This window comes from Xiphias gladius, chromosome 21, assembly GCF_016859285.1.
Source record: "Xiphias gladius isolate SHS-SW01 ecotype Sanya breed wild chromosome 21, ASM1685928v1, whole genome shotgun sequence".
NCBI lineage: Eukaryota > Metazoa > Chordata > Actinopteri > Istiophoriformes > Xiphiidae > Xiphias > Xiphias gladius.
The window spans coordinates 29,742,633-29,755,950 of NC_053420.1; positions in this window are offsets into that span (position 1 = coordinate 29,742,633).

Genomic DNA, 13,318 nt, shown 5'->3' on the forward strand with positions numbered 1-13,318 from the left:
CCCTGGGACAGTGCCCCACTTTGCCCAGTTGGTGACCAGTGTTTCAAAACTGGCTAACTAAGGGCTAAGATTTAAATCAAGTCAAATGATTTAAGTGATTGATATTTATGATAGGGTTGGACGTCAATCAATCAATGCAAGTGTAATAGTCTAATAAACAGATTTTTGGTCATAGTTGGAAAATAACATGGAATTGCTGTTCGTTGACATTTGAAGTTTGACCGCAAGCGTGACATTCACACTGGTGGAAAGTAACTGCACACATTTCCTTAAAGCCCATACCTATCCATGGTCCCACCACACTGGTGTTTTCACTAGCGCTGCCGGAAAAGACCTCATTTAGGGGCGGTGGGGGTGCTTACAGACTGACACTGACCAACACCACTATTATTTTTTTTTTCTGTTTTTTTTTTTTTCAACTGATAGGGTGGGACAAATTATACTTGTACTATAACATACCACTTTATTCTGTCACGCCACAGAAAGAAATGCATTTTATTGTAGTAATTATATTGGGAAAGAAAAGGAATTTCCTTGAAGTAAAGCTCCCATTAAACCTGAGTAAATACTAATTATTTTAATATTGAAAACTTTATTGCCTATGTACCGTATGTTGCATTTTATGTTTGCCTGAAGACAACTTTCACATTTTTGCCTGTTTAGTCGCTGTACATCATTAAGACTCTAGGTCACAGGGGCAATTAGTTGGAGGTGTACCAGCTGAAAACTCCATTTCTCATACAATTAGCACGTTACATAGTACTTTCTAGGAAATTACACACCTGTAAAATAGTCATCATTGCACATTCAGACTTTTACTTTTCAGAATAAGATTTCAATACCAATACTCAGATTAAACAAATGCATTGCTGTAAACTCTAATACCCAACAATACACAATTAGTTCCACCTCAACCAGGTGCAACTTTAATAGGCTTATACATTATTGTAATGATTATCATAATCATCAAATATTATACTATAAAAAAATATAACACTGTCAACAACCATTCGGCACAATGCATACTTTTACTTTCAATGGTTTAAGTACACTTAACTGATAATACCCCTGTACGAAATTTTACTTGAAATTGAGTATTTTTACGTGGTATTACTAATTGTACTTTGGTATGGACATCTGTAATTCAGTATCAATCAACTGTTAGCCCACAACTGTTTTTCATATTGAATCAATTTTATTATATAAAACTCGAAAAAATACAAAAGGAATAAGTTTATGTTTACACTGACCAAAGGTAAGGAAAAATGTCTGTCACGAATGCATTCATATCACAGCAAATTCTATGTATTCAACACCATCTGTAATCAAATTTATGTGAAAGGAAAACAAACAAATTTTAAAACAAATCTGATTTACGGCTATGGATACACTGCACAAGTTGAGCAATTACCTCTGTTCAGAACCAATTCTCTGAGAAAGAAAATTTTCTCGAACATTTCATGAGATAACCAGGATACACAGCGATTTTTAGTGAGGATGCCTCAGATGAAAAATTCTTTGAAAGTAAATGCAGGAATATCATTTCATAAAACAGAAGAGATGCCACTCCTCGGGGAAGGCAATAGATTGTATAGTTATCTTCCAAACAGGGCAAAATCACTACCCTACAACTATACAATCTACTACCTCAAACCGTGCGAACAGCTGGAATAAAAACTGCCGATTAAAACAACATCAACATCCATTAAAACACAGCTGTCAGAAACCTGGCTTTCAGGATCCACGCAGGGACGACTGAGACGTGTGTTTGGCACTTTGAGAAAGACAGTAGGTTGAATAGTTATCTCCCAGTGCGGGTGTGACCCTAAAACTATACAACCTACTACCTCAACCCATAGTGAAAACAAAAAAAGCAGCACTGAAAGCTGCAGTGAAAGACAAGATCAGGGGCGACTTGATGATGAAGAGACTCCAAGACCAAGGAAGACCGCCAGCTGAATCCGGATATTCTGACACAGGTAAACAGTTGACACTTTGGACTGTGGAGAGAGTCAAACAGATGGTTAGTAGTTTGGTTCTACATCAATGATATAACACTTGATGCTCTATGAACAAAGCAGGGTATTCCTATGCAAGTGTTTACAAAATTATTTCAGTCCAATCTATAAAGTGGGAACAATTCAACTAAACAGGTCTAAAAGTATGTCTCCAATACTTTTATTTTATGACTACTAACTGACACGTCCTTAAATAAGTTGATTCGATACCCTATTCAGATTTGAATTTCATAAAGTGCTATTGAATCTCATCCGTTGGTATACCAAAACAAGGAAATAGTAAATGTGTTGTTCAACACGATGGATGTGGTCGTCCTTAGGGGAACTCAGCAGTCTTCTCCCTCTACTGGACAAAAAACTGAGGACAGACTGTAGTCTTCTCCACGCCAGTTTATGTAGATACAGGCTAAAAAAAAACATGATCGAGGCCATTTGAGAAATTGTACTGCTCATTTGAAGTTCAGTACCATGGACAGCTGCTGGCAATGTAGCGCTATTGCGCTGCAAAATGAACAGCATATATCCAAATTAAACATTCTGTTTACCTCTGTTGTCTGCAGAGATTACGAAAAATATTACTAAACAAATTAAAATATGCACCTAGAGTTAATGGTGTATGGTTGTATACCTTCTGATAAATTTCTATTGTTCATACTAATAACTTTGAATGTTTGGCTGTTCATGTTATTTGGACGGCAGCAGACCAGAGTTTCCTTCAGCAGTATACTGGAGGTGCCATCACCACCCCTAAAATAAAGAAGGCATCTGCTAATCCATCCATCCATTAATCCATTAGCTATACCGCTTATCCTTTGAGGGTTGCAGGGGGGGCTGGAGCCAATCCCAGCTGACACAGGGGGAGAAATATAGAGACAAACAACCAGTCACGCTCACATTCACATTTAAAGTCTCCAGTTAACCTAACCTGCATGTCATTGGACTGTGGGAATAAGCCGGAGTACTTGGAAGAAGCCTATTCTACACGAACCCAGACCCTTCTCACTGTGAGGCAACAATACTAACCACTGCACCACTGTGCCCCCCTCTTCTACTAATGTTGGATGAAAATACAACATTTTTATTAAATTTCATATTAGGCCTATTCAGTTACAAGGAAAAACACACAATGGCAGCACATCATGATGACATATTCCAGGACGTATCTGATTCAATTTAGCAGGTAAGCAATTGTGGATGAACATTTTAAATTTAGTAAATTAGTATTTATTTATTTTTTCATATATCATTAACAATTATGAAGGCAATTAACAGCGTAGTTCATGAAATGTCAGACACAAGGGAAGTATCCATCACAGTTTCTCAAAAGCCAAGTTGGTTGGTTGTTAGTTTTATCTGACCAACCAAGATATTCAATTTACAATGATATACAACAAAGAAAGGCAGTAAATCTTCACATTTGAGAAGATGGATCCAGACAATGTTTAGCATTTTTGCTTGATGAAATAAGCAATGGATTAATCATAATTCATGATTAATTTTCAGTGGGATGACAAATCAATTAATCAACTGTTTTAGCACAAGTGGAAGAGGTCTTATTTGCTTGAGATGAGACTACATCCAACAACTACTTCTGTTATTAATCTGCAGATTACTTTCTTTATTAATCAGTCAGACAGCGAGTAAATGTCCATCACAGTTTCGAAAACACTCTAAGATGATGCCTTCGAATGTATTTCATTTAGTCCAACCAAAAGTTCAAAGCTCAAAGATATTCAATTTACAATGATATCAATTAGAGAAGAGCAGTTCATCTTTATATTTGAGAGGCTAAAAACAGTAAGTTTTTCAGCATTTTTGCTATAAAAATTCCTTAAATGGCTGTGAAAATGTTTGATTGTTTTAATCGACTAATCATTACAGCTCTAGCTTGCGACATAAATTACTCCATAATCACCTCGAAAGCTTATATTAGACTGCAACAACCAGCCAATAACATAAGACTAAATAAACAAGTCTGCTTCTGTATGAATTTCTGTCAAAACCATATCAGACGGCAGGGGATCGTTTCAAGCTGCCAGCATTAGGCTAGCTGCCTGCTTTCGGGGCATCCTACAAGCGTCCCCCCCCCACATCTCCTTTAACCTCCGACCAAACACGACGTTACTGTCCATTTTAAAAGGAAGCACGAACATGCTATCTGACCACTGTTGTCCCATAAAGATTTTAAAGATAAAAATTTGAGATTTTTTTTTTTTTTTTTTTTAAATGCAGGGCTGCTGTGTTATTCTCGCTAAATTGGCATGCTATTGACTCACAGGTTCGACAGAATTAGTTAAGTAACTCTTAAAATTAGACAGAAATTCAGCCTTTTTGCCCTGATACTGGGACCAGGACCGACTCCTATAACAGGCAGTGGAAGCTAGCAGGCTAGCTTGTTCTAATAATCAGACAACGTGACTGGGCATTCAAGAACTACAACACCGGTATTTGGATGTTTGAACTGGTGGGGAAGTCCTACTAAATGTAGCCATGAAACGCATATCTGGGGGGCTCTTATCGTTGCACCGCACTCCGCTAGGTACGTCAGTTAACCACTCCTTACAACTTGCTAGCTAACCCTATCGAGCTAGCAGCTAGCTAGCAGCACGTTCCAGCATGGTTGACCAGAAAAGCAAACGTCGGATAAAAGTCAAGCAGCTGGCTCTTCCGCTACAAAATAATAGCAATTGTTATTATAAAGTGTTTTAAAGAACACATGTCCATGCATTAAGATATATTTATTTAAAAATGTATGATTAATACAGCCTACCCACCTGTCTGCCATGTCAAAATGCTTCTCCTCCCTCTGACTGCTTCTTCTTCGTGGTTTGTTGGCGCAGCACACAACGACGTTCGAGGCGCATTACAGCCCCTTGCTGTTTCGGAGTGTTGACGACAGCAATGTCTCCAATCGCAATGTATAGATGATGAGTGAATGAATGAACTAATAATATCATTAAAAAAAAAAAACAACTGCATCCATGTGCAGTACATCAAGATTAATTTTAAAGTTCATCTCACTACATCCTCTTTCTTGGATATTTCCTGCAATGAATAACAAGATATTCAACTGAGTCAAACTTTTGATAGTAGTTATATAAGCCGGTAGAAAATTTTCCCATAATCGTATGTTTCTTTTTAAAACCATGAAACTTGTAACAGTTAGTTATCTAATATAAAATACCAAGTCACACTAAAAATGCACTACTTTCAATCATTTAATCCAGTCACAGGAGAAGGGGGCAGGATGAAAAAAAAAGGGAGTGCTTAAAATGCAGAGGCTTGTAGAAGAACACTCGAATGTAGTATACAAAGACATATAGATAATACAGATAAATCAGCCAATCAATATTATATTTACTGATATTATCACAAACATTACAATTTATTACTTTATTTGGTACACCTATACACCTGCTCCTTAAAATATCTGAAAATATCAGCCAATCATGTGGCAGCAAGTCAATGCATAAAATAATGCAGACTTAGCCAAGAGGTTCAGTTGTCCAGACCAAAAAATAAAATAGGGAAGAAATGTGATCTAAGTGACTTTGACCGTGGCATTTTTCACCAAATTGAGAAATAAAGAAACACTCTCTGGTCAGTCTCTCTTGGCTAAAATTAATGCATTCACTCTGGGCACAGGAAACAGACTCCACACATGAGAAACAGTGTAGAATCTGCTCAAAAATTATTTTCTCCGCCAGCTTATTATAGCAAAGTGCAATTTGGAAAAGGTCATAGTCATCTTCTCTATCTTCTCTGAATAACAAATTGCAGTAAGGACTGTTTACAATAAGCCTATCGCAGACACTGAGACACTTCAATCTTCATGACTAGACAATCTGGCATCAAAGGTTACAATGGCTGATGAGTTATATTACAAAAGCCAGTTTAACAGTGACTCAGCAGTTTCACATATACAGTACATTTCAATAAATTCTACCACAGTTCCCACCTTGTTGATTGTAAGATCAACATCAAACAAAACCTATGAATTCCATCTTGCAGAACCATACAGTGGTCATGTTCAGAGGAACATTAGCAAACAGTAAAAATCCCAGATAGAGGTCATAGGTCATACACTAGGCACGCATTAGGCCAAATATCTCATCAAGGTAGGGAAAAGGAATGGGTAAAAGACTTAACGCACATACCTATTCTACCTTCAGTGCAAGGAGGTAAAAAACCTAAGGATGTCAGAATGTTGAAAACCCCCAAATTCATCCAATGTCTAACCAAGTCACTTAAACATAAATCAGTCTAATGAGGATGGATAAATATGAAGATAAAGCATGACTATAATAAGATTGCTTCTCACTTAGCAAACATCTCAAAATTCATTGATTAGCTGACTTCAAAATATAAATGAAAAAAAATCTCAATATCCTACAATATTTCTCGCAGCATAGCAGTCACGGTCCCATGCCCTGATACAGATGTCTCATTTGACTGATTTCTTTTCAGATACAGAGCGTGAATACAATAACCCAAAATCCCTTATGGAACCATAAAATGAGTCTGGTGTCCCAAATAATGTGTCGTTGTTCTTACACCTGGACATTGTTTATCCAAATCAATTTACAACTGATTTTACACATTCTACTAATACTGTCTGCTGGTGAAGAGGATCAAACTGTCTCAATGGCCAAAGTTGATTATAACAGTCATATAAAAGAAAATAATTAAAAGGAGTCTAATTTTAACAAATCAATGTGGACTCTGGTATAAGCCCAAATGTTATCTTGATTACTAGATAGGAAAGAACAATCAACTGCAATTCTTTTTTTCCACTTCACTACTTGAATCTTCTGATTTCAATATTATCTCAGTAGTCATCATGGAACAATACCAAACAACAGTCTAGGCCCTGTGGTTATGGCTAGTCTACCAAGAATCCCCTTGGGGTGAAAGGGAATATTCGGCCCTTATAACATCACACCCAAATCTAGTAAGTCAAGTCTTACAACAGGTGTAATAGTTCATCCAAATCTCATTGTAACAGTCTTATCTGGAAGTTATCCAAGATTTTCACTGGATGTTTCCTGGAGTTGACAAGTTGGGGAGTCACAAGGATTAACTTGCGACTCCACTTGAAGAACTCACCTGAATCATAAGAGCTACATTTCCTACGTATCTTGCCATCTCCTGTTGTCCTGTGATGATTGTTTTCTTTGTTGTGAAGTCTCTTGGTTTCCACAGTGGTGCTATTGTCCTAGCGCTCCAGTTCATGTGTTAAAAGTCAGTATGTGTGTTGAGAATATGTGAACACATGCACTCTGGTAACTGTTACCTTGTCTTCCAGGAGGATGAAGGCAACGCCACTTACACCAAGGAGAAGCAGGGCTGCACAGAGGATTCTCTCTGGCCACTCTGTCAGTTGGCACTCTCCGTGCCCTTGTTTCCCCCATTTGGATCTTTTCAGCACCTTGTGGCATGCATCCATTCTGCTTTCCTGTCTACCTGGTGGTTCTTGTAGTCGACAGCATGTGGTATGGTCCTTTCCATCTTGGAGACAGAAAAACTTTATCGGGTTATTTCACGACACAAAATTTCTTGTCTTTAGAGGATGAATAGCCTATTTCCCACGCTTGCAAATGTGGACATACAGTAGGTCATACAGTAGGCCATTAACACTTCATATGGACTCAGACCTGGTTCTGTTAGCTGTACTACTGACTTCTACATCTGGCTATATTCTAAGTACCTGGCTATTTCAGGCTTATTTGCATAGTTTTTGTTAGCCTTCTCTTCATTGTGTCATTCACTCTCTCCATCTGTCCTGAGCTCTAAGTGTGATAAAGAATATGCAACTTCCAATCTATCCCTAATATTTTGCTCACCCGTTGGGTAACTTTGGAGTTAAAATCCCTGTGGAAGTCAGAATCGGAGATTTTTTTCTTTCATCATTTTCAACATTTTTTTCACTGTCGTGTCATCTACTTTTCTTGTAGAGAACCCTTAAAATTATATTGAGAAATTGTCTACAGTAACCAGGAGATATTTATGTCTATTTGCATATTTACAAATATACCTGAGGGTGGCGGTGGATGGTCAAGTTTTACTGCTTCCTTACCCTTGTTGTTCTGTAAGAACACAGTGCATCTACTTACTAACAAGTGAGTCAAAACAGTTAAAACTGGAGCAAACCTTTGTGTTTGGATCACATGATTCATCCCCCCTTTTCCTACATGTGTGGGTCCATGTGCAAATTGAGCCACCAAATGGAGGAGGGATTTAGGGCAAAATCAGGCCTATCAGGGTGGAGCCATAAGCCTCACTCCGATTGAGTACAACATTTTTTTTAAAGCCATGAACATAAATATTAGAGGTGGACAAAATCGTCACTTACACATATTCACAGAGGGGGCTGACTTTCAATTAAGATAACTGTGGCAGCACCAGCAAACAAACAAGCTTGCATCCCCTGCACTACGGGAGGCAGTTTAGGTGAATATAATCCCACAGGACGGTAATGAGATCCATGTTTCTGAACCTAAATGCCCAAGGTGAAACCATCCTTCTCTTGCACATACAGGTGAAAAGGCAACTTGCAGTCTGACAAGAACAAGGGTGCTGCAGATATGAGAGCAGCTTTCAAGTCTCCATGCAGCTATCAGATGAGTAGTCCATTGAACAGGGAAAGGTGCAGATCTCAGTGCGGCAGGCCGAAGAACAGAGTCCATTGCAGTATAGCTGTAAATCTAATGTTGGCAACAGTTGGCCGTGCCTAAGAAAGAGCGCACTTCTGCCTTTGTGTGTTTAGGAGGTGCTGCGGATGATAGTTTTAGTCTGTCTGGCGAGAGGAGACAGTGTCCGTTTTCCAAAATGTACCCCAAGTAGGTAACCACAGGCTGCCAAAACTGCAGCTTGGCCAGCCATGCTATATGAACTCATTGGGCCAGACATACAAGAGGAGAATGCTGGCTTCTGGTTTTATCTGTTTTGTTCAATTTTAGTTCATTTTTATCTTCTATTTTAAGTAACCCTTTTAAATCTTATTTTAATGTCTTATATTTTCTTGTGCTTCTTTTCCTAATAACTTTTGTGTTGTATGTAAAAAAACTTGTTGAAAAGTGCTGTACAAATAAACTTGCCTTGCCTTCTCTTGTCTTGCCTAGTCTAGGGGCTTGAAGCCTTAGCTCATGTGAAGTTTAAAGAGTCTGAAGCAAGCATAACAAGCAGCTAAGAGCAAGACAACGAATGGAAACAACCCAGTGGGGTTGTTAGAGTGTGTGTGTGTGTGTGTGTGTGTGTGTGTGTGTGTGTGTGTGTGTGTGTGTGTGTGTGTGTGTGTGTGTGTGTGTGTGTGTCTGTTGGTTTGAGGCCTGATTAGATGAAGGTTGCGTGTTAGACTGCTTCTATCCTGTCCTCCCACACTCAAACAGAGCCATTGTTAGAAGAGGAGGAATTTTTTTTTTAATCACACCATGTTTTTCCAAGTTTTCTGGTGTGTCAGCCCTGTGAAAAACTCTTTGATTTAAGTTTTTTTTGTTACAACAGTATGTCTCTTTGCCTGCTTTAGATTCCTACACATTTTGAAAACAATTTCATAAACTAATTTACAGACTGTTTTTGCGATGATGACCAGTGGTGGAATGTACTCAAGTACATTTACTCAAGTACAGTGCTTGAGTATTTCCATTTTATGCTACTTTATATTTCTACTCCACTACATTTCAGAGGGAGATATTGTACTTCTTACTCAACCAAATTTCTTTGACAGCTGTTGTTTCAGGTTAATTTAAAGATTAAGATTTTTACATACAAAAACATGTGAAATGTTATAAAATGTGATGCTTTGTTTTATAGTAGGGACTGTACCTGACAATATATACAGAGTGCATGTAGAGCAGATCAGTTAATTAATTGATTAGATGAAAATGAATGGCAATTAATTTGGTAATCGTTTTAGTCATTTTTCATGTAAAAACACCAAACATTTCCTGGTCCCAGCTTATAAAATGCTTTTCTTTCTAATTATTTTAATTCATTTTAATAATTTTGAGGTTTCAATTGTTGGTTGGACAAAACAAATATTATGGAAGTGTCACTATTTTCTGAAATTCCACAAACCAACCTCAACCTGCTACAACAGAAAATGCTGCTCATACATTAATGCATCAGTAATAATAATCTTATGATATGCTAGTATATCAGTCACCGGGGGACATTTTTCTCTATTTAGTACTGGTAATGGAGTATTTTACAGTGTGTTAGTTGTAAATAGTTAGTAGTTTTACTTAATAGAGGGAACGCGTATGTCTTCTAGCCAGTCTTTTAGCACCATCTCACATCCCGTTACCTTGGGCCCTCACCAACAGCAGCTGGAGGCATGGTGTAGTTATCGTTAACATTTTTCCATTCAGCACCATAAGCTAAACTCAGCAGCATTTCTATATCTGATGGAAGTGCATTATATGTAACATCTGGTGCGCAGCCAAATGTAAAAATCTGTAGCTCTGTTCAGTGGATTATGTGTGTAATTTTGTATTTTGTGTTTTTTTAATGTGTGAGTATACTGACTATAGTAGGTTATGTTTTGCATATTCTACAAATGGCCATTAGCAAATTTGTACAATTTGTGGGTTGTGTTCGATACAAGCCAGGAATTGAGCTTTCGTCAATCTGAAAATAGTCACAATTTGTACCTCTACAAATTATCAGTTGTTCTCATGTTTTGAGTGAATCAGGCCAAGAGTCTAAGAAAGCAGCAGCTTATTTGTCAGTCTGGCCTGGATAGTTTGAATTTATCAGCTCTGTTTCGGAACTTCCAGTCTGCAGGTTATATACAAGTTGAGGGAGAGTACCAGCACTACAATTTGCAGCTACTTTCTCAATTTCTGAGCAAAAAGCTTCAGTTTTGTTTTTCACCCTTTTTTTGTTTGTTTGTTTTTTCTTTGTTTGTTTGGAGCTTTTTTTAAAGCAATTTCTTCTCATTTGTAGCACCCTCAGAAACATATACTGATAGTGATAATCAGGGCTCCCTTTTCCTTATCTTACTGTTTCAGTCATCTGTCGTATTTTTCTAGTGGCAAATTAATGCCCAATTTCCCCTCAGCCCATCAATTCATTTCAAAGTTGAAAGGCAAGACAAAAATACTTAAGTTTTTCGCAATTGTTTCAACGGGACTGCCAGATAAGATTGGTAAATGGACTCACTCATGTTAGTGCATTACACTACATGCCACGTTCTACATGCCACACACACAGTCATACATACTGGTGGCACAGCTGTCAATGGCAATTTTGGGGTTCAGTATCTTGCCCAAGGACACTTTAACATGTGGACTGGGGGACCTGGGGATCGAACCACTGACCTTCCGCTCTACCTCCTGATCCACAGCCGGAGTATCAACACCATTTTTTGGTTTCCTTCTTTTTAAGATGTTTATAAGACCTCAACAAGGAAAATTGAATACCTTTTCCTTACCAGAACGAATGCACTTTAGGGGTGAATTATATTTTTTAAATCAACTGCAATATTAATATGGATATTCCCCATACTGATATGGATGTCCCTATAACAAATATATGCAAAATCACATTTTAAATTGTCAGAATATAATTTCAAAATGTTTAATGCAATGAACTATGTTCTAATGTGATGCATAAAACAAGAATCTTCTAAAACAGAACCTTACCTAACTAGCTTTGCTAGCTTTTAATTATATTTTGCTTGAAATCCTGAATTAGGCCAAAAGATGTGTGTAAAACAATAAGATACAAGTCCAAGTCAAGAATCCAAAGAAGATTGAAACAAGACCAAGGCCAACAGAACAGTCCAAGCTGTAACCCACACAAAATACTTTCCAAGCCCGTTATTTCAGAGTTAGCACAATACTGTATAACCTATGACCTTAAAACAATAAACTGGTTAGGATTACGACATCAACAGCGGTATAGCAAAGAAAGCCTGGTAATTTTCATCTAAATCCAACTGGTACATGCTACTATCAGCCACATCGTGACAAATTACATATTTGTATCACCGACCAGTCTGTCTTGGACTCGGCTCTGTGTTACTTAGTAACGTACCAGAAATGGGGTGCACATTCTTCAAGGAACTCCTTAAAAACAATTGAGTGTCTAAACAGTTCACTATACAGTTCAGTGATTCATCCTACGTATGACAAATTACTCATATATACATTTTTCTCTTTTTGATCTCATCAATTGGCAAGACGGTTAATACAAAAAGGAAAAGAAAATCAATTCCTTCCTGTACTTACCCGTGTCTAGCTGTATTGGTATCCCCCAGACAACACCAAATTGATGAATAAAGAAACACTCTCTGCTCGGTCTCTGTTGTCCTACTAAATGTATTATTCTGGGCCCAGGAAACTCTAGACTCCACACATGAGAAAAACTTAATAAAATCTGCTTAACAATAAATTCTACCAACAGCTTCTTCTACCAAACTGCAAGAAGGAAAATGGCATAGTCTGTCTCTTGTCTGAATAACAAATTCCAGTGAGAATAGTTTACAGAGTTATTACAAAAGCCAATGCAACAGTTATCCAGCAATTTCACATATAAATGTCTGTAAATTCTACCACAGGATCCATCCTGTTATGTTTCAATGGTGCAGGCTGGTGGTGGTAGTTTAATGGTATGGGGAATATTTTCCTGACACACACGAGGCCCCTTAATACCAACTGAGCGTGGTTTAAATCTCACAACCTTACCTGAGTATTGTGGCTGTCCATGTGCATCTCTATTAGCCATCAGAACTTTACCATCTTCTGATGGCTACTTCCAGCAGGATAATGCTCCATTTCTAAAGCACACTTCATCTCAAGAATTCAGTGTAGTCCACTGGCCTCCACAGTCACCAGATCTCAATCCAACAGAGCACCCTTGGGATGTGGTGGACAAGAGATTCGCAGTATGAATGTACAGTCAACAAATCCAAAGCAACCACGTGATACTATCATGTCAACATGGACCAGAATCTCTAAGGAATGGTTCCAGCACCTTCTTGAATCCATGCAACAAAGAATTCTGGATATCCTAGGGTTAAAGGTGATTCCTACTCAGTATAAAGTAGGTGTACATAATAAAGTACATTGAAATTAAGATGACAGCACACTTAAAACTAATAATTTTGTTATATGACTGACATTTCGACCTCTCTTGGTCTTTCTCAAGACAAGTTCAATACTAGTGTCAGACAGCCCCACATCTCACACTTAGTGCCAATCCATAATCATTGACAGAAAGGTACATCTGAGTGAACACTAGAAAAAGTTAAGAGAGCACAACTTTTCATTCCATATGTATGAGTATGTATGTGTATA